Genomic DNA, 20,070 nt, shown 5'->3' on the forward strand with positions numbered 1-20,070 from the left:
TCTAAACTGGAGCTGGACATACTAATTTCTTGGACAATTGCCTGTCTTACTAGACCTCCCCTTGTCAGCTCTTTGTTACATTTTTCTAAAGATTTATACTGAAGCTAACTCTTGATTCATCTAGAACAAGTCCAAACTCCCCTTAGGTGACTGGTTTTGCATTGCCTCCTCATTATTGACTTTGTGAAGGGAATTCTTACCTAGCTGGAAGAGGAAACACCTAATGAGCACACTTGTATGAACAGGCCGGCTGCTCCTGATTTTTTTCTACAGGGGAAACTTGAGAAGTGCTTCCTTTGGAACATTCTGACCTGCGGAGGTATGGAAGCTTAAGCATTCTTTGCAGTGGAAATTTAAGTTTCTCTTTCTTGTTTAGTCTAGAGGATTGCATTCTGTAGAGCTTCAGGAGGGTTCTCACTGACAAGAAGAGGTGATCTTGAAATGAACCTATAGGATAATCAGGGGCATTTATTTTTTGACATATACATTAGTCATCAGGTCTAAGATGAAGTCTAAGAAGAGTGTTAGAAACATGATCTATTATATATGGAGATTTGATGGAGCAAGCTCAGTTAAAAGTACCTTAGGTGCTTTCAATCTTTACTACTCTTAGCCACTAAACAGAGTAGAGAGCACTTTATTTTGCCAACTATAGATTTAGATTTCTAAAATACAATCAGAAAATTATGTAATGAGAAAGATGATGGAATATGTTAATGATTGGATATTATTTTTTATTATTGAATAATAATGGTAGAAACAAAATAAAATTTATTATGAAAATAGTATACTCTATTTAGAAAGAGTTGAGATTACCATATAATAAATATAAAAAAAGATTTACTGAAAGAAATTTCTTTTTTGCTATAGGGTGTATGCACTTCCCAGAGAGACAGAAAGGCCGTATGGCAATCTCTTCTCTTCTATCTCTTCTCTTCTATTCTCCTCTCGGGGTTGCTATAGGGTGTATGCACTTCCCAGAGAGAAAGAAAGGCCGTATGGCAATCTCTTCTATCTCTTCTCTTCTATTCTCCTCTCGGGGTTTTGGGCACCCCCACACACACACACACCTGGTGTGAATGTCAAGCTACCAGGTCTGGAACTAAAACCACAGTTGATCACGTGGGAGTTCAGTACCTTACCCACTACACAACCTGCTGACCCCAACTGAGAGAAATATTAATCATTTGATTTTGCATCACATTTTTAATCATACAAGGAAAGTATATTAATAATAAATTTTCATTTTTTTCTGTATATTCTGACATTTCTTTACCAAAATAAATCTCCTTATTTTTTGTTTTTTGAGTACTGATTCTGGTTTGGGAAGATTTCTGACTTTTACAAAAAGTAATAAAATTGTGAGTATTTAATTTATTGATGTTTAAGTGTTAACACAACTAATTTTGGTAATCCCTAAGGTTAACTGTTTACTTACTAGATTAGTCCTTAGGCTGGGTTTAAATTTTGTCATATATTTCATAAAACAGACACTGGAAAATACCTAGAAAACGGAAAGGAGCTACAACTCAAGACAGAAGGAAGCAAACATATTCTCTGAAGCAAATATTGTTCTGTGAGGCCAGCAGTTAGCATGGAAGTTAAGGCTCTACATCCCAGATGACTGGCTGCATAGTTCAAGTCTCAGACCAGGCAGCTTGAAAATCATGCTGGGCGAATTTGAGTGTGTGCCCCAAATCTCAAGGGAGACTTGAGAAAGGACCAAGCCATGGCCATCCGTCATAGGGGGCATGATTTTTTGCTTTCTCTCTCTCTCCCTCTCTGGTGAGTGCATGCACCCTAAAGCATTAAAAAAAAAAAAATTGTTCTGTGAAATCCTCTGTTAAAAGATAAAAATACAAGCTACATACCAAAATAAAATATTAGCAAACAACTTATCTGAAAACAGATTTGTACCATGTGGAACATGGAAAGAATTCTCAAAACTCAAGAAAACAAGTAAAAAACAAGAAAAAAATTCTAGTTAGAAAATAGGCAAAAGATGTAAGGAGGCATTTCGCTGAAGTGGATATACAACACAGACATCAAATAAGCACATGAAGAGATTTTTTTTTAACAAAGTAGCTATTATATACCTATTAAGTCTTGCTATGATTTTAATATGTCCCCCAAAATTCATGAATTGTAAAGTTTTTTTTTTTATTCATTTTTTCCATGACAGAGAGAGATAGAGCACCCCAATAGGACTTTGATATCACAATCCATTCCCTCCCTGGATCATGGAACTTGGATGCCCAGTATATTCAAGAAGCTCACAAAACACAAATCAGGAACCTTCCAACATAAGTCAGTCTCGCAGAGCACCATGTTTTATGTGTGTACCAACATCCTGCCCTTATGCTGGAAACAATTCACAGTGCAACATTATTGGTAAATGGGACCTTTAGGAAGTGATTAGGTCATGAGGGCTTTCTCCTCATGAATGGGTTAATGCCATTATTTATGGGAGTGAGTTAGTTATCTCTGGAGTGGTTCCTGATAAAGAGTGAGATTTGGCCCTCTTCCCTCTTACTTTCTCACCCTCTCATCTTCTGCCATAGGTTCATACAGCACAAAGACCCTTCCCAGATGTTGGGATCTTGATATTGAATTTTTCAATCATCAGAGTGATGAGAAACAAATTTCCTTTTTAGATAAATTACCCAGCCTACTTTTCTGTTACAGCAAAACAAAACAGACTAACATATTGGTTATTATGCCTACAATATTACTTTCTTGCCATGCTCTTCAGTGCTTTTCTTCTGAGATTTTCATTAGAGGTGTGATAGAAATCCTCAAGCTATCTCTCATCTTTGTTAATTGATTTTTCAATTTTTTCTCAATAGTATCTTTAGTTCATCATTTTTTAATTTGTTGTACTAGTAAGCACATGTGTACACACACAAGAGGGAGAAAGAGAAGGAGAGGTACCCTCAACAAGGTCTCAACTCACCGTGATCTTCTTTTTCCTGCCTTTCAGTCTGCCAGCCCCCACGGATTCTGGGCAACTGTGCATACACTTGGTGTGTTTTTGGACCAACATGGGAATTTAAACCCACAAATGACTAGCTTCTAGCCTTGCAGGGCTAGAAGTGTTACTGCTGTGCCAGAGTGGATGGGTCTAGTTTATTAATTTTTGATGTTACTATTTTTGTTTTTGTTTCTGGTCTACAAACTTCCTCAAATATTAGATCTTTATGTGTCAAAGACTGTAGGCTTCATTTTCAAATTTTATGAAAAAAATTTTTATAGCAATCTCTTTTTCATGCTTGATTCTGGTTTATGTTTTGTTGTTCTTTTCATGTATATGTTGTCTTGATCTATATCTATGAGCAGTCAAAAACATGCCTATTTTAGTGTCTTCACCAGATTTTTTCATGGCATTAATTTCATCTGAAGGGGCTTTATGTTCTAACTTTTTGTTGTTGTTAGGATTTAGTAGTGTGTGTACGTAAAAAAATTAAGACTCTAAGTCCCAATTCTGACCTCAGCCCTTTACCAATACTAACCACGTGTTCTTTGGAAGGCACCATCGCGTAAAAAGCATAAACATACTAAGATTGAACATCAAGTTTGCATATATGCAAAACTGTAGCCAGACAGGAGGGGAAATCAAAGTCTTAGGTGCAGCAATCAGATCTAAAATTAACATATTAAGGTTACTTAATTTAGTTATATATAAAACTACAACCAAGTGTTTAAGAGTAACAGAACCAGCGAAATCATACAACAATCATAGACTAATCAGCAGAAGGTTGAATAATCATATTTAGAACCCACTTATAAGACTTCACAAACTGGACCATCTGGTGGCATGGTAATTAAACTGGCCAGATCACACGTGGTGGAAGGCATAGTTTAAGTCCCAGATCCTGTGACTTGAAAAGCACACTAGACATGTTGAGTGCACACACCCAGAATCTCAAAAGAAGGGAGAAATGGAGTAGGAGGAATTGTGATATGACAGGCATCTCCAACAGGAGATACTTTCTCTCTTTCCTTCTCTCACTCTTTGTCTACCTCTGGTGAGTGCATACACCCTCCAGCAAAATTTAACAAAATTAAGAAGGCTTCACAAATAATAACTCTAGGCTTTTACAGTTTGATGACACTTCCACTGCAGGGATTCATATTGTCCCTTCCCTTCTCCTAATACTAGTACTTAATATCAATTCTAGACCTTAAGCTTAAAGAACCCTCGGATTCAATCTATTCCTTAGTGATGGTGTAGGTCAGAGTTGGCAAACTTTTTCTAGAAATGCTCAGATAGTAAATATTTTAGCTTCATAGGTCATTTGGTCTGCATTACAATTATTCAACTTTTCATAAAAAGAGCTAAAGAAAATAACTAACTGAAAAAAGTGCTGTGTTTTTTTTTAAGATTTTTAAAGAATTATTTATTTTAATTTAATTTATTTATTTTAATTTGACCAGAGAGAGACACAGAGGGGAGAGAGTGAAAGTGAGAAAGCAAGCCACTGGGTTTGGGACTTGAACAGTGTCCACCATGTGGGAGTGTCCAACACCTTAACATACCACCTGCTGGCCCCAACAGAAGTGTTATGTTCTAATACAACTTTATTTATAAACTATAGAACTTGAGTTTATATCATTTTATTATGTCAGAAGAGTTGATGTTCTTTTGGTATTTTTCACTTACATTTTAAAATTAAAAAATGTAAAAAAACAGTTTGTATAAAATTAAGAAATGAGTTGGAATCAGCAGATAGCATAACAATTCCATCGCTGTACTCCCAAATGGTCAGCCATAGTTCGAGTCCTGGACCCAGTGGCTTGAAAATTATGTAGGGCACAACCCGGTGACTTAAACTCATGCTGGGTGCATGTGAGTGTGTGTCTAAGATCCTGAGAGGAGAATGGAGAAGGGAATGTGGCATGGCCATCTTCCCTGAGGGGTGATTTCTCACTTTCCCTCTCACTGTTTCTTTCTCTCTCTCTCTCTCTCTCTCTCTCTCTCTCTCCAGCCAGATCATATGCCCTAAGGCAAAAACCTCTGAAAAAAAATAAATAAATAAGTAAATAGGTCAGATTTGTTGACTCCTGGTCTAGTCAGTCACTGGGAAGAAAACAAGCATCCCAGCTAGAAAGCTACTAATATAATGCTGCCAACATCCACCTGAACATTAAGAACATTAAGATTAAAATCAAGTTAAGGCCCTTTATGTGTATGTATCTGTGTAGGGTACATTAATAAAGTATTTTTTTCTTTAAGTTTATTTATGTATTTTTCTGAGAGAGAGTAAAAGAAAGAGAGAGGAACAGAGAGAGAGAGAGAGAGAGGGAGAGAGAGAAACTCTTGCCCTCAACAGGGTTTTCATGCTACAATCGTCCATCAAGCCCAGAGCCTTCCCAGGTAGCCTGCAACATTGCACAACAGCACTCTCGAGGCTGGTGATGCCATGTCTGGGCTAACAGGATGCTTGAGATTGCACAGGTTATATAATTATTCATTTGGCTGTGTTTTCTTGTGTTCAACAACTTTATAATAAATCTAAATATTTTGAAAAGTTTCTGTGTTACTACAAAAAAGCCAGTGGAGCAACTAAAGCATAGTTCCTTGTAGGCATCCTGGCCACACTGCCTCGCTAGGTCTGCTGTGAACTATAACCTCAGGCAGCAACTGATACCAGGAGTATTTTTTCAGTCTCCTTCAATGACTTTGGCTGTGGAATACATTTTGTCCTTTTGGTATTATAGAAGCCTTACTCTTGGTAACCACTGCTTAAACCCTGTAAATTGTAGGCCTACCTACCACTTTGTTTTTCAGTTCCATGGAGATATTTATTTTGATACTGTATCCAGAATTTTTGGTTTTCTATTTTCTATTTTATTCTTGTTTCTACAATCTTGAGCCAGGAGTATTGTTGATTCAGTCTTGCCTACCACTTACTGATAGAATGTTCTTATACATATATATTTGCATACTTGTCAGATTATCTTCTTAGTAGAAATTGATTAAAGTAAAAATCCCCTGCAAAAGGATGTGTATGAATGAAATTTTTGGTCTTGTTTATATCCAAATAAATTTTGCTTTTGCTTTTGCTTTCTTCCCACATTCTATCCTATACAAATAGATTTTTCTCAGATTGCGATATCTGTCCATTTTAAAGAGCTGCTCTAAAGATACAAAGATACCCCTCTCAATTTCACCATGTCCCAGGAGAAAAAATTCCCAATCCCTTGTTCAACATTTTCATACTTTTTAGTCCAAACACTATTTATATAACACAAAATATTATATTTAATATATACCAGCTGTATAAGGGTAACCTTGAATTTAAGATATGGTAGACTAAAAAGAAAAGCTTTTATCACAACTTCCTATGTACATTTTCATCAACTCATATGGTGCACATCTGGGCCTTTGATAGCTATGTGTTAAAAAAACTGATGTATTTAAAATTAATTTTTAAATCATGTGTTTTTTCTTTTCTAGCCATTTTGAAAGATAAATATTAAACATAATCCTTAAGCTATCTATAAAAGTAATTTGAAGATAGTGATAAAGGTGCACCCTTAGAATCCAAATTTACTACATTAAAAAAATGTCATTGGAGAAGTCAGAAAGAAACTAACAATAATTGAAAGTTTAAAATGTCAAAAGCAGTAATCTTGGTGTTTTGCACCCTGCCTTTGATTTAGTTTTTCCAAACAATCTGGGAAATGAATCTTATTCCCATTTATAGGTGAGAAAACTAAGGCTCAGAAAAATTAAGCAATTTGTCCTGGAACACACACACATACACACACACACACACACACACACACACATACACACACCTATTGATCTCTACCAAGGGGTTAACTATCAATTTTGTAAATTTATTATTATCCAAAAAAGGGTATTAATGAATAATGGGCAATAAACAACATATTTTGGAGGAACCAAATCAAGGCAAACACAGATAATATCAGATCAGTCTTTATTTAATGTCAGGAAAATAAAAAATACAATTTAAAAAACTCCCCAAGATGAAATTTAAATGTAGAACAAGTCTTTAACAGTATTTCCTTCAGTAATAAAATGTTTCTCTTGTTCTAATATCTAGCAGTGTTCACTTCTGTTCCATAAAAGGCACATGCCAGATGGATTTAGAAAGGTTTTATCACAGAAAATTTGTACCTTAACAAGACAATTAAAATGGGCTGGAAAAACACAGAATGCCAAAAAAGCAATGTAAAAAGTTCACTAGATTTTGAATCCACTGAAAATGTAAAATAAGCCTAAAATAAAAATATCACACAATTTGGGCAGAGGAAACATTTGAAGGAAGAATCATCAAAGGATTTAGTCCCAGTGAATTTTATGAGACATTGTCAGGCGAAGAGGAACTGTGATAAAAGAATAGACAATGAGAGTGAGAAAAAGGGTGAGGGGGGTGAGAGTATATGTTGGGGGGAAAAAAAGAATAAAGAAACTGAGCTGTGTGTATAATGACGGAAAAGTGGGGCTCTTTCCACACAGATGGTGATCAGTGGCCAGAATGTTGCTGGCAAAGAAAAGAAGTGCACTGATGCGATTGTAAAAGAAGGTTAATGGATAGCTGAGAAAGACGTACCATGGGCAGAGTAACGGGAGGCCAACACCACGTTGGCAGAGGCCTTTAAGCCAAATGTGTAGCCAAAGAGCAGGTCTAAACAAACTGAACAGCAAGTAAGCTCTGAGGCAGAAGTGTTGTGTGTGTGTGCGCGTGTATGTGTGTGTGTGTGTGTGTGTGCATGCACATGTGTTTTGGGATGAGAGTGGGAGTCTGAAGGTTTAGGAGAAACAGAATACATTTTCAAGGAACCTTGCTTTTATCATCTATTAAATAACTGAGATATTTACCACTAATTATGATATGATGTAGAATGTCAAAGTCACATAAATTTTAAGATACCTTTTTTTGTTGTTTGTTCATTTTAAAGTCACAAATAAAAATGCATATATTTATGCATTTTTATGTAAAACATGCTGTTTTGAACTATGTATACATTGTAGAATGGCTAAACTAAGCTAATTGGCATATGCATTATCTCATATGCTGATCTTTTTTGTGTATGTAATGAGAACACTTAAAATCTACTCTTTTAGGGTCCAGCACAGTGCTAAGACACTGTGCTTGGCAGGTCAGGACCACAAAGGAGGCCCAGGTTCAATTCCTGACCCGACTTAAAGACTGGTGCGGTAGCATTTCTCTATAACCGCATCTACTACAGAGGTCGAAGCAGGAGGACTGCAAGTGATGAGAACTTAGTTTTTATTTTTTAAAAAAATCTACTCTTAGCAATTTACAAGAATATGGAAGCCTACCTCGTGGCACAGAAATAATACCATGCTCTGCAATGCTGATCCCACATGGTAAAGTCATGGGTTTGTGCCCCAGGTCCTTCTGTGAATGTTGGGTTCATACACTCAGGATCTTGATCCTGGTTGGCTAACACCAGGGGTGGATCACAGTGTGAAGACTCTGTTGGTGATGCCTATCTCTCTCTTGTGGAAAAAATAAACTTAGAATAATATGTTGTTATTAACTGTAGTCACATGCTATAGAACAAATCTTTTAAACTTACTCCTCCTACTAAGATAAGTTACCAAAGATACATAAGTCTTCCTTAAGTCTCAGGGATACAGTCACTCTGCTTTACTACTGAAGCAGTTCTGTAAGAAAATCTGAGAACTGACTGAGAAGAGATATAAAAAAAAAGGGGGGAGAGAAATTACAGATGAATTAGCACAAAATATCCCAATGGATTTTAGTTTCCACTGATTGTTCACTTTTTTGTTAAATTACTAATGATTTTCAAGCAGACATTTATATGTGTGTTTTTGCTAAGAGAATGTGTGCAAATTGTTAAAAAGTCACAAAGACTTAAAGAGAATCTAATGCTGTTCTCATTTTTTGGACTGAGGCCTAGGGAAATTGTGATTCATACTTGCTTTTTTATATATTATTTTTTCACAACTTGCTTTAGTTAGCATTGATTTTTAAAGTTTCTCTTTAAATTATTGATATTGGGACTCTGATTTATCATCCTGAGTCCATTAAAACAAAAAGAGATCTCCTTTTTTTTCTTTTTCACCTTAGAGTAGGAATGATGAAGTGATTATCATTAAGGAAACAAAATATCTCCAAATTCAAAGTAATTAGCACTTCATCCACTGGTAATAGTACAGGCCTTCAGATTTGGGGAACAATATTCATTCATTCATTTAAACCATGATCTCATGGTTAAGACACTGATTTATTTACCTTATTAATTTTAAAAGTCAAAAACGTTGGGAATCATTATCATGTTCAAAATTCTCCAATAGTTATGTAACACTTGAGCATGAAACTGAAAATTCTCTGATTAGCATAAAAGGCCATTGTGTCTCCTATTTACTCCTCTGGCCTAGCATTGTCTTTGTCTACTCCGTTCTTTCCCACACCTCCACTGGACTTCTATTCTTCAACATTACTGTCTAGCATTTCTCAGAATTTGTCATGCCTATGGTATCTCCTCTACCAAGATTGCACTTCTTTTCTTAATAATCTTGGACAAGCTCCTAACCTTTCCTTCACATTCTAAATGCTTTCTTTCTAAGAAGACTTGGTTTGATCTCTTCAAGGCAGACTTAACTGTTCCTCCTGAGCCCCAGGAAGGGCTTCGCTTATACTCCCATTAAGGAAAATATCTCCAAGTATTTCTGAATGGTTTTCTCATCATTAGACTCTAAGCTTCTTGAGAACAGGAATTAACTCTTGCTTCTCTAGAGGCTTCATATAGTGTATCATGTATGGATAAAATCCAATAAATATAGATTGAATAAATTTTTTTTGAGAGATTTTTGCTATAGGGTGCATGCGCTTTCCATAAAGACAGAGAGACAGAAACCGAGAAAACACCCCCCCAGGGGGGATGGCCATGCTGCAGTCCCTTCTCCTCCATTCTCCTCTTGGGATCTTGGGCACGCACACCTGGCATGAGTTTATGCCACCAGGACCAGGACTCAAACCACAGTCAACTACATGGGAGTCTAGCAACATAGCCATTATGCCAACTGCTAGTCACAATAAATGTGTTTTAATAAATGAATTAGATCATCTAATACTATATTTAGTTATAGATAAGTATAAGACAAAACATATTAAACAAAATCTTACTACAGACAAAAGCTATAATTCATCAACGACATGCTGGAAGAAAAGGATTAAATTAATAAGAAAATTATATAGTTATTATTAATCATATGCCACTTTTCCCCCAGAATATGTTAGAGAAAATTTAAAAAGTGAAACAGCAGAGCCTTCCCTTCAAATCATATCTCACTATGAAGTGTAAACAAATGAAGCTAAATAATGTAACATTTCTCTAACGAGTGTGAGTGAAACACTTGTAGGTTTCCAGAGGGGCTTTCTACTGGGACCAGCAAATGAGAAATGACTGTCAATGGTACATAATATTAACATCATATCTTTATGTGATACTTTTCAGCTTATGAATTGCTTTGACATTATGTTAAGGAAGCCTCACATCAACCTTGCTAAAGATGGTTACTATTCCAATGAACTAGGTCAAGGAAGGTTTAAGAGACTTACTTAAGTCTTACCAAGAATTACCCTCACTGAAATTATATATTGCAGCTACTCATTAAAACTCCACATGCAGCAGCTTCTCTGGTATAGAGTTGTCATTTGAATATACACACATGCATGTGAGCACTAACACACAAACAGTTGTTCTCAACCTCCAGGTTGACTATACTGCATGACTTGATGACCCCACACTGCCATATTGCTGGTCTTTCTGCTCAGCCAGACTCTATCCTAAGACTATTGACTATGGCTGGCTCTGCCTTAGATTCACTGTGGCCAATCCCTGTCTTAAACAATGATATTTCTGTAAGTATGACAAAGATTACCTTATAGAAGCTCACCACAAAGGCTAGACTTCTTTGGACAAGGACAAATTTTTACCACACAAGAGTAAACTCTGATGGAGGATGATCCTGATAAGGAAGCAGGAACATTTAGCCAGGGTCATGGGGTCATTTTTGTGTGCCTCATCTTGCTCATGTCAAGTGTGGTATCTTCTGAACAGTAATTGCCCACAGATATTGCTGGCTCAATTGCTGATCATTGAGATTTCTTAGTTATACACTAGGTTACATTCCCTGTGTCCTGGGAAGATGAAAGGTTTTGTTACATATAGTTGTTAGAAAGCATCTCATCCTGCCAGAAAAGGAGCTATAAATGAAAGATGATTTTCCAAGAGACTTAATGCTTCCTGTGTAAAGCAATTGAATTCTCCCTAAGCAACAGTGTCTCTAGTCATAGACTTTACTCACTGAACTATCTGGATTTGTAGCCCACTGACTCTTAAACATCCGTCATCTGGAGAGGTTCTGATTCTGATTCGCGTGCCCAGTTGCCAGATGATTCTAATGGTGCTGCTCTCTAGACTACTTTGTTACAGCACATGGTTTTAGAAATCCTTTGTTTATGGCTATTTCTCTGTTGAAAGGTAAGCTTTCAATAGCAGAAGCAATTTTACTCATCAGTATGCTCTCGTGACCTTACAGGTCATTAGAAAACAATCAGTCAATAATTATTGATCAAATTAATAATAATGTTGCTTCTGACTTTATACTACAGGCCGAGTACCCCTTATCTGACTTGCTTGGGATCAGAAGTGGTTCAGATATTAAAAAAAAAAAAAAATAAGGGGAAACCAGCAGTTAGCATAATGGCTATGTCACTGGACTCCCATGTAGTCGACAACGGTTCGCATCCTGGACTTGGTGGCTTAAAACTCACGCCGGGCGCGTGTGAGTGCATGCCCAAGATCCCGAGAGGAGAATGGAGGAGAATGGAGGAGAAGGGATTGCAGCATGACCATCCCCCCAGGGGGTGATTTCTCGCTTTCTGTTTCTATGTCTCTCTCTGTCTGGCAAGCACACGTGCCCTATAGTGAAAAAAACCTCTCAAAAAAAAAAAAAAAAAAAAGAAAGAAAGAAGTGGTTCAGATATTAATTTTTTTTCAGATTTTGAAATATTTGCGTATAAGTAATAAGATACCTTGAGGACAGGACCTAAGGTCATATGCATCTTACATATTTAGCCTGAAGGTAGTTTTATACAACATTTTTATATTGCAGCATTTTAACTGTGACCATACATGAGGTTAGGTAAGGAATTTTCTGTTTGTGGCATCAAATGAGTGCTTAAATGTTTTGAATTTTGGAGAATTTTAGATTTCAGATTTTCAGATTATTAAAACTGACTTCAGAGTGAAACTACCTGCATATTTGAGGACAGTAATCTGACTTTACTTTCCACATACATTATGTTAATATTTTTGTATCAATATTAATAACAAATGATTTTTATTATAGTACAGTAATTTTAACATGATACATTGCTAACAAGTCCTTACAGAACTTTTTTCTTTGCTAAATCATGAGATGTGTATGTGTGGTTCATTCAGAACATTATTTTTCTTTTATTATATCTGAACTGATGATGTGAAGTTGTTACATGAAATATTTGGCAGCTGTATACCTTGCAGGCAAAATTAATGAAAAAGAAAACTTTATAGAATCTGGGCTAATTTTTAAGTGTGATGAAAAATGTCCTCGCAAATTAAAGTCTGGAGAATGGTAGAAAGTACAAAAACGTATTGATAGTCTTTCTGAAGATTTCTCCCCTTTCTGTCTTCTGCTCATTAGTTGTTAAATTAATATTCATTTGGATTGTATTGGCCTCTTTAATGTCAGATTCCCAAACTTAAGTGGAACTAAAGGCAAACTACCTTAACTTTTCCTTTTTAATCACTCAAATTTTACTAACTAGCAGTAATCATTTTAAGAAATTAGTAGATCAAGTTACTTTGGGCCATGATTTAGACCAATGTTATTAGCTAGGTGAAGCTCAACTTTGGTTTTGTCCATCCTATTTAAAAAATGCAATTAAGAGAGACAACGAAGGCAAAAGTTTGGTTAAATTTGTGGGAGGACTTGTAAGTGAGTAATAATGAGAATTAGCAGCAACTAGAATTATTTAACCTTGTAAAGAAAAAGTTAATAAAATTAATGTTATAAAAGATGTAGCATAAACTGATTAGTTTCTTCTTATCACAAGTCTAATAATAAGTTGGAAATAGTCACTGGATGATATTACTGGCATAAAATTTTAGAACTGTGAAAAATAGATAAAAACCAATACAGGAAGTGGTCCCTTGGCCTAGCGGTTAAGGCAGCTGGATCCCAAAGGCCCAACTGAGCATTAAAATCTCAACCCCAGTGGCTTGAAAAACACACCAGGCATATGAGTGGGTGCCCATAATCTCAACAGGAAGGAGAAAGAGGAAGAGATTGCATTGGTACCATCCCCCATTATGGGTACTTTCTCCCTCTCTCTCTCTAGTAAGTGCATGTGCTCTCTGGCAGAAAAGGAAAACAAAACAAAAACAAATGTACTTCTTTAAATAGCACAGCATCAAAATATACAATTTTTAACCAAAGAAAATATGTGACATTCTACAGTTAAACCCAGCCATGGTGTTGCAGATCGTAGGGTGTGACTGTGCAATGCTTGAGTCACATGAAAGCCTGGGTTTATATCCTGGGTCAAACTGAACATACTCCTTGTGCCTGTGATCTTGGCCAGCTGGGAGGAGGATTATGGTGTGGAGAGACCCTAGCAAGGGAATCTCTTTTTCTCAAGAAATAAAATGAATACACTTTAAATTTCACAGCTAAATTTTTATAAATGACTTTAAAATTCTGAATTTGAATTCAAGATTTAAAACAGACTTAAGGCTAAACTGTAAAGTTATATGTCAAGGTTTGTCTACTTAAAAAAACCCATGTTTTAATCTGAAGATGCATAGCTTTTTAATAATTTTATCTGATGTGGAAACACTAATCATCACTAATAGGAAAAAGCAATGTGAAGGACGAGCAGATGATGTAATGTTGTTGCAGACTCCCATGTAGTTGACTGTGGTTCGAGTCCTGGACCCAGAGGCTTAAAACTCACACCAGGGGTGTGTGTGTGTGTGTGTGTGTGAGTGTGTGTGTGTGCGCGCGCGCGTGCGTATGTCCAAAATCCTGAAAGAATGGTGGGGAAGGGATTTCGGCATGGCCATCCCCTCTGGGGGGATGAGTTCTCACTTTCTGTTTCTCTGTCTCTCTGGCAAGCACATGCACCCTATAGCAAAAATCTTTCTCTCAAAAAAAAAAAAAAAGAAGGCAGTGTAAAATACTCTGTTTATATCATATTTTAGGAGATTTTTATAAAATGAGTCATTTATTTAAGTCTTTTAGTAAGTCTGTTATTACAAAAGATACTCTTCATTTATAGTGGGTCTAAAATATGTAGACTTGATTTTATTAGATAATTGCGACTTTGGAAAATAAAAGCCATGCTAGAATTGGGAAGGTGTTTTTCAATCTGGTTCTAGTCAAAACTGAACTGGTGAAATTTTTTTCTTTGAGCCTAGCCTACTTTCCTTTGGTGTCTAATACATCGCTCTCAATCTATTTCAGGGTTTTCCATTTGTAAAACTGACTTCCAAACCCTGTAGGATCCAGATATCTAATAGGTGACGATTTGCTAAACCTGTGAAGTAAATTGCGTTGATGTGTGTAGTTCCTACTGATTGCATACGGTGTTATAGATCATGGCTTCCTAACTCAGTAGTAAAAAATTGCAGTTCTTAGAGTTGTTGGAGACTTTAAATATTTCTTTCCACACAGTCCAAGAATCCCACCCATGGCACTCTGCAGTGACAGTGCCTATGATGCGAAGTCCACTGCTTTACAAGGCTGGGCAGTTCTAGCTATTAGAAAGTTATGTTTTACATGAAGCCAAAGCCAAGAGTTATAAAAATGTAGAAGAGGGACCAGCAGTTAGCGTAATGGCTATGTCGCTGGACTCCCACGTAGTCAATCGTGGTTTGAGTCCCAGACCTGGTGGCTTAAACTCACGCCCGGTGCGTGTGCGTGCGTGCCCAAGATCCTGAGGGGAGAATGGAGGAGAAGGGATTGCGGTGTGGCCATCCCCCCCGGGGGGTGATTTCTCACTTTCTGTCTCTCTATCTCTCTCTGTCTGGCAAGTGCATGTGCCCTATAGCAAAAACCTCTCAAAAAAAAAATGTGGAAGAGAGAACGTTAGCTTTGGAGAATGTTTGAGGTCAAATTGCAGCTTCTCCAATCACCATCTTTTTGAATATAGGCATATTTCGTAACTTTATTAACCTCAATTCTCTAACATATACATAGGATTAAAATAAAATTCTTCATCAACAGATGAATGGCTAAAGAAAACATGGACTGGAATACTATATAGCTTTAAAAAAGAAGGAAATTCTGTCATAACATAGGTGAACCTGGAGGACATTATGTTATGTGAAATAAGGCAGGCACAGCAGGAAAAACACAACATGATTGCTTATATATGGGATCTAAAACTGGCCAAAACAGTAGAATAGTAACAAGAGGTTAGAGGCAGAGATTGTGGGGGAGATGTTGGTCGAAGGGTACAAAGTTTCAGATAAATAAGTGGAATAAGTTTTTGTACTTTATTGTGAATCATGGTGCTATAGTTAATACTAATGTACTGAGGCCAATAGGTGGTGTGGTGATTATGGGCGCTGGACTCCCACATGGTCAACCACAGTTTAGGTCCCAGACCTGGTGGCTTGCTTTCTCTCTCTCTCTCTTGTCCCTCACTGATCAAATTAAAATAAATAAAGAAAAGTAAAATAATTCTTTAAAAATAATAATGTACTGTACATTCAGATTTGCTAAGGTTGTAATTTTAGAATTGTTCCAACCATGAAAAGTAATCAGTATTTAAAGTAATGAATGTATTAATCGACTTGATTTGATCATTCCACATTGTATACATATAAAATGATATCACTGCGTATCCTGAAAATACTTAGATTATAATTTGTCAATTTATAAATTTACAAAAGAATCATAAAAATATTAAGTTATATGTTCATAAAATAGCATATACTATTGGCAAGTTGTAAGATCCAATAAACACTGATTTTTTTTCTTTTTTCTCATTTTTGGTAATTTAGTCCTTCCTATATGAAACATTATATTGTCTCATTCCTTCTATTTCATGACAATTTTCCAAATATCTGAATACAATAATTTGTCAGTCTGGTACAAAGATATTTAATGAATAATTGATAAATTATGTATTTAAAAGAACCTCAACAAACTATTTGAGGTAGAGGTAATGATGACTTCATATGTGAAATCATAAGAAGACAAATTTTACATAAAAACATAATAGCATTTTGATTTTGTTTTCTGATTGCAAAAATGTCCATGTGATACAAAAAGGATAATAATGAAAGGAAATGAGCACATCCAGTCTTGATTCCATTGATTTGGCCTTCTTTATGGTTAGACTACAAAGGGATGCTCTCCAGGAAAAGAGACCATTCTCCACCCAGAGTTGAAGAATTCTCTTTGCAACCAGAGCCCTTGCCAACTATTAAGGGAATCCTCCTTCAACTGCCAGCTATGGTTGACAGATAAAAGGGAATTTCCGTGCCTCTGGCATGCTACAGATAAGTACAGTTGTGGTGATGGTCATTTGTGGAATGTAGAAAACATTGTATAGAGGTACTTAGTAATTTAATGATATAATTGTTCAAGATACTATTTAAGAAGATAATTTAGTATATAAAAGTCTGTGTTTAAACTATCAGTGAAAATAATCTTTTACTACCTATTATTTTAAAATGAGTATCATACTTAAAATATTACATTGACTCATGAAAATGTCTCTATCAAATGTGCTCAACTGCATCTGGTATTAGTCTGTTCCTTTGTTATACATAGAAATAAAAACTCCTATCAAATATTAACTCCTATCAAATATTATCTATAGTAAAATGATTTGTATCATCAAAAAACCCCAAAGAACTGGTTCCAGTTTACTGACATGAAGATATATTTTTGGACGTAATCATCTGATAATAGCATGTTTTCCATTTACATTTTGCAAATGAAGTATGTTTGGTGATGTATTATTTTGGTTAGTGAAGAGTAAATAAAGAATAAACTTTCTTTTTTTAATTATCAGAGAACATGTGCACTTCTGAGAGAGACCGAGACAGCACACTCCCCAGTAGGGTATAGAATGTCTCAATCCTTTATCCTCCATTTTGCCAATCTCTCAGGATTTGGGGCATGTATACATAAGTACAAGTGTGTTTTTCAAGTTCCAGGGGATGCAATTCAAACCATGCTTGGCCATGTGGGATCTAGTTCTCATTGCACAGTGGATAAACAATGCAGTACAAGGCTGGATTAGCATAAACTTTTATTTTAAAACAATGTATCAAAACTGTGTATATGCTTAAGAAAAAAACTTCTATTTGATTTTTTTTCTGATTTAAATTGAATTCCAACTACTATTTCTTGATAATATCATAGACTGATTTGGCAAATTAGGTAAACAAGCAAAAAACTCTCCAAGATAACAACAAAACCGCACAAAAACAGTTCATTTCAACTAAAGCTAAACACTCAAAATAGATTGCAGCCAAAACAGTCTTGAAAAAGTGGGAATTTGTCTGTCTCACAGTTCCTGATTCCGAAATTTACTACAAATCATAATGATTTAGATGGCGTGGAACCGGCATAGGAGATATATATAAAATAATGAAATAAAAAGAAGTGCAGAAATAAACTCTTTCATTTATGGTCAATTGGCTTTTGACAAGAGTGCCAAGATAACTCAACAGAAAAGAATAGTTTCTTCAACAAACAGTTCTATGGCAAGATATAGCCGTGTAGAAAGTAATAACTCCTCAACTTTTCGTCATACCTAAAAAATGAATTAAAAATGGATCAAAGATTGTGTAAATATAAGAGTTAAAACTAAAAACTCTTAGACAAAAATAGATATAAATCATTATGTTCTTGAATTTGGAAAATTTCTTAGACATGATACCAAAAGCATACACATACATACACACACACATACAAACACATATACATAACACACACACACATGCACAGAAATAGAAAAGAAGGAAAGACAAATAATCTGGACATCATTAAAATTTTAAAAAATATGCATCAAAAGGTCTGCTCAAGAAAGTGAAAAAACAATTCATAGAATGGAAAAAAAATATTTGCAAATCATCTAACAAGGAGCCAGTATCCAGAGTATATATTTAAAAATACTTACAACTCAATAATAAAGTAAAACCCAAGTCAAAAATGGGCAAATGGCATTAATAGAATAGACATTTGGCTATTGAATATATTTAATCTGTTTCTCTCTATTGTTCATAGTATATAAATTCTACTTATCTCTACTCAAGGTCATTAATTTTATTTTCTGTCATCTCCCTTTTACCTTGGAACCCATCAGTGTCTTTAAAAAATGTTATTGCATTTTGAAAGCATATATGTACACATATATATACCTATTATATACACTTTATATATATATTTTTTCTTTTTGAGAAGATTTTGCTATAGGGCACATGCTATAGAGAGACACAGAGAGACAGAAAGTGAGAAATCACCCCCCAGGGGGGATGGCCATGCAGCAATCCTTTCTCCTCCATTCTCCTCTCAGGATCTTGGGCACGCATGAACATGTGCCTGGGGGGGGTTTAAGCCACCGGGTCCAGGACTCAAACTGTGGTCGAATACATGGGAGTCCAGTGACATAGCCATTACACCAACTGCTGATCCCCAATTTATATATTTCATATGTACATAAAAATGTGTGTGTATATATATAATATATAAATATATACACATGTGTATATTCTTCCTTTTACTTATTTGCTGAGATTTACTGTTTTTTCATTTTAAGATAAAATTCATAATTAGTAATACTTGTTGAAGCATGGGTTTTTATGATGAATCCTTTAAAATTCTAGTCAGATCTTTTCAACAATGTATAATTTATCTTGGTGTTGGTATCTATTGATAGGCTTTTCTTATTCATGTTGTGGTTTTTCTGGTTTTGAATTGCATTTGGGGCATTTTGATATTACATTATAAATTCTGGATCTTGTTCTGTCATTACCTTTTCATTTTGTTTTGTTTTAGCAGGCAATGCTCATGTGAATTAGTCTTTGCTTTCCTGAAAGAGGAAAACAACCTATTTGAGTTCATCATCTCTGTCTAGAACTGTCTAGATAAAAATATATTAAATCTATGCACCAATAGAAAGAGTTATTTAAAATTTCACTTTTATAAAATTTATACTTAGAAATGAGTCTTAGGGCCAGCAGGTGGCGAGGTGGTTAAGGTGCAGGACTCCCACATGACTGACCACAGTTTGAGTCTGGACCTTGTGACTTGCTTTCTTACTTTCCCTCCTTTTGTCTCTGTCTCTGGTGAGTGCATGTGCTCTATAGGAAATTAAACAATAATGATAAAATAAATAATTCTTTTTTTTTTAAAAGAAATGGGTCTGCTGGGAATATAAGAAAATAATCCCATTATGACCTAATCCCATTAGAGGTGATTGGGTCATAAGGGTAGAGTTCTCATGAAAAGAAGGAGTGTTTTTGTAGAAAGGTTCCCAGAGAGTTCATTTGTCCTCTATCTGCCATGTCAAGATACAATGACAAGTCAACAGTGTGTAGCCCAGAAAAACGCCTTCCACAAAACCCATTTTATAGATGAGAATTCAAAGTCCCTAACTCCCAGAACCACCACATTAGGAGGTTAGAATATCAAAATATACATTTTTGGGAGGACACAGAAGATAAATACTCTCTCTGTTATTCAGAAATAAGAAATTAAAATAATAATCAAATGTAATAATAATAATAACAACAATCAAACAAGTAAACAAAAATAACAAAAACCTAAAATTAATAAGTTTCGGTGTTAGAACACAGATGACTGTGCATTGTCAATACACTGTTGGTGCGAGAGTAAAGAGTAAAAGTCCTTCAGAAGGCCAGCTGTTTATCTATCTGAACTCTTAGATTGCACAAGTCAATTTTTAGAAATTAGTTTTAAAGCAATACTTATTTATATGTGTAGTAGTAATATGTATAAGGATGTCACTTTCAGGATTG

Source organism: Tupaia chinensis, unplaced genomic scaffold (genome assembly GCF_000334495.1).
Source record: "Tupaia chinensis unplaced genomic scaffold, TupChi_1.0 Scaffold000264_1, whole genome shotgun sequence".
NCBI classification, from domain to species: Eukaryota; Metazoa; Chordata; class Mammalia; order Scandentia; family Tupaiidae; genus Tupaia; species Tupaia belangeri.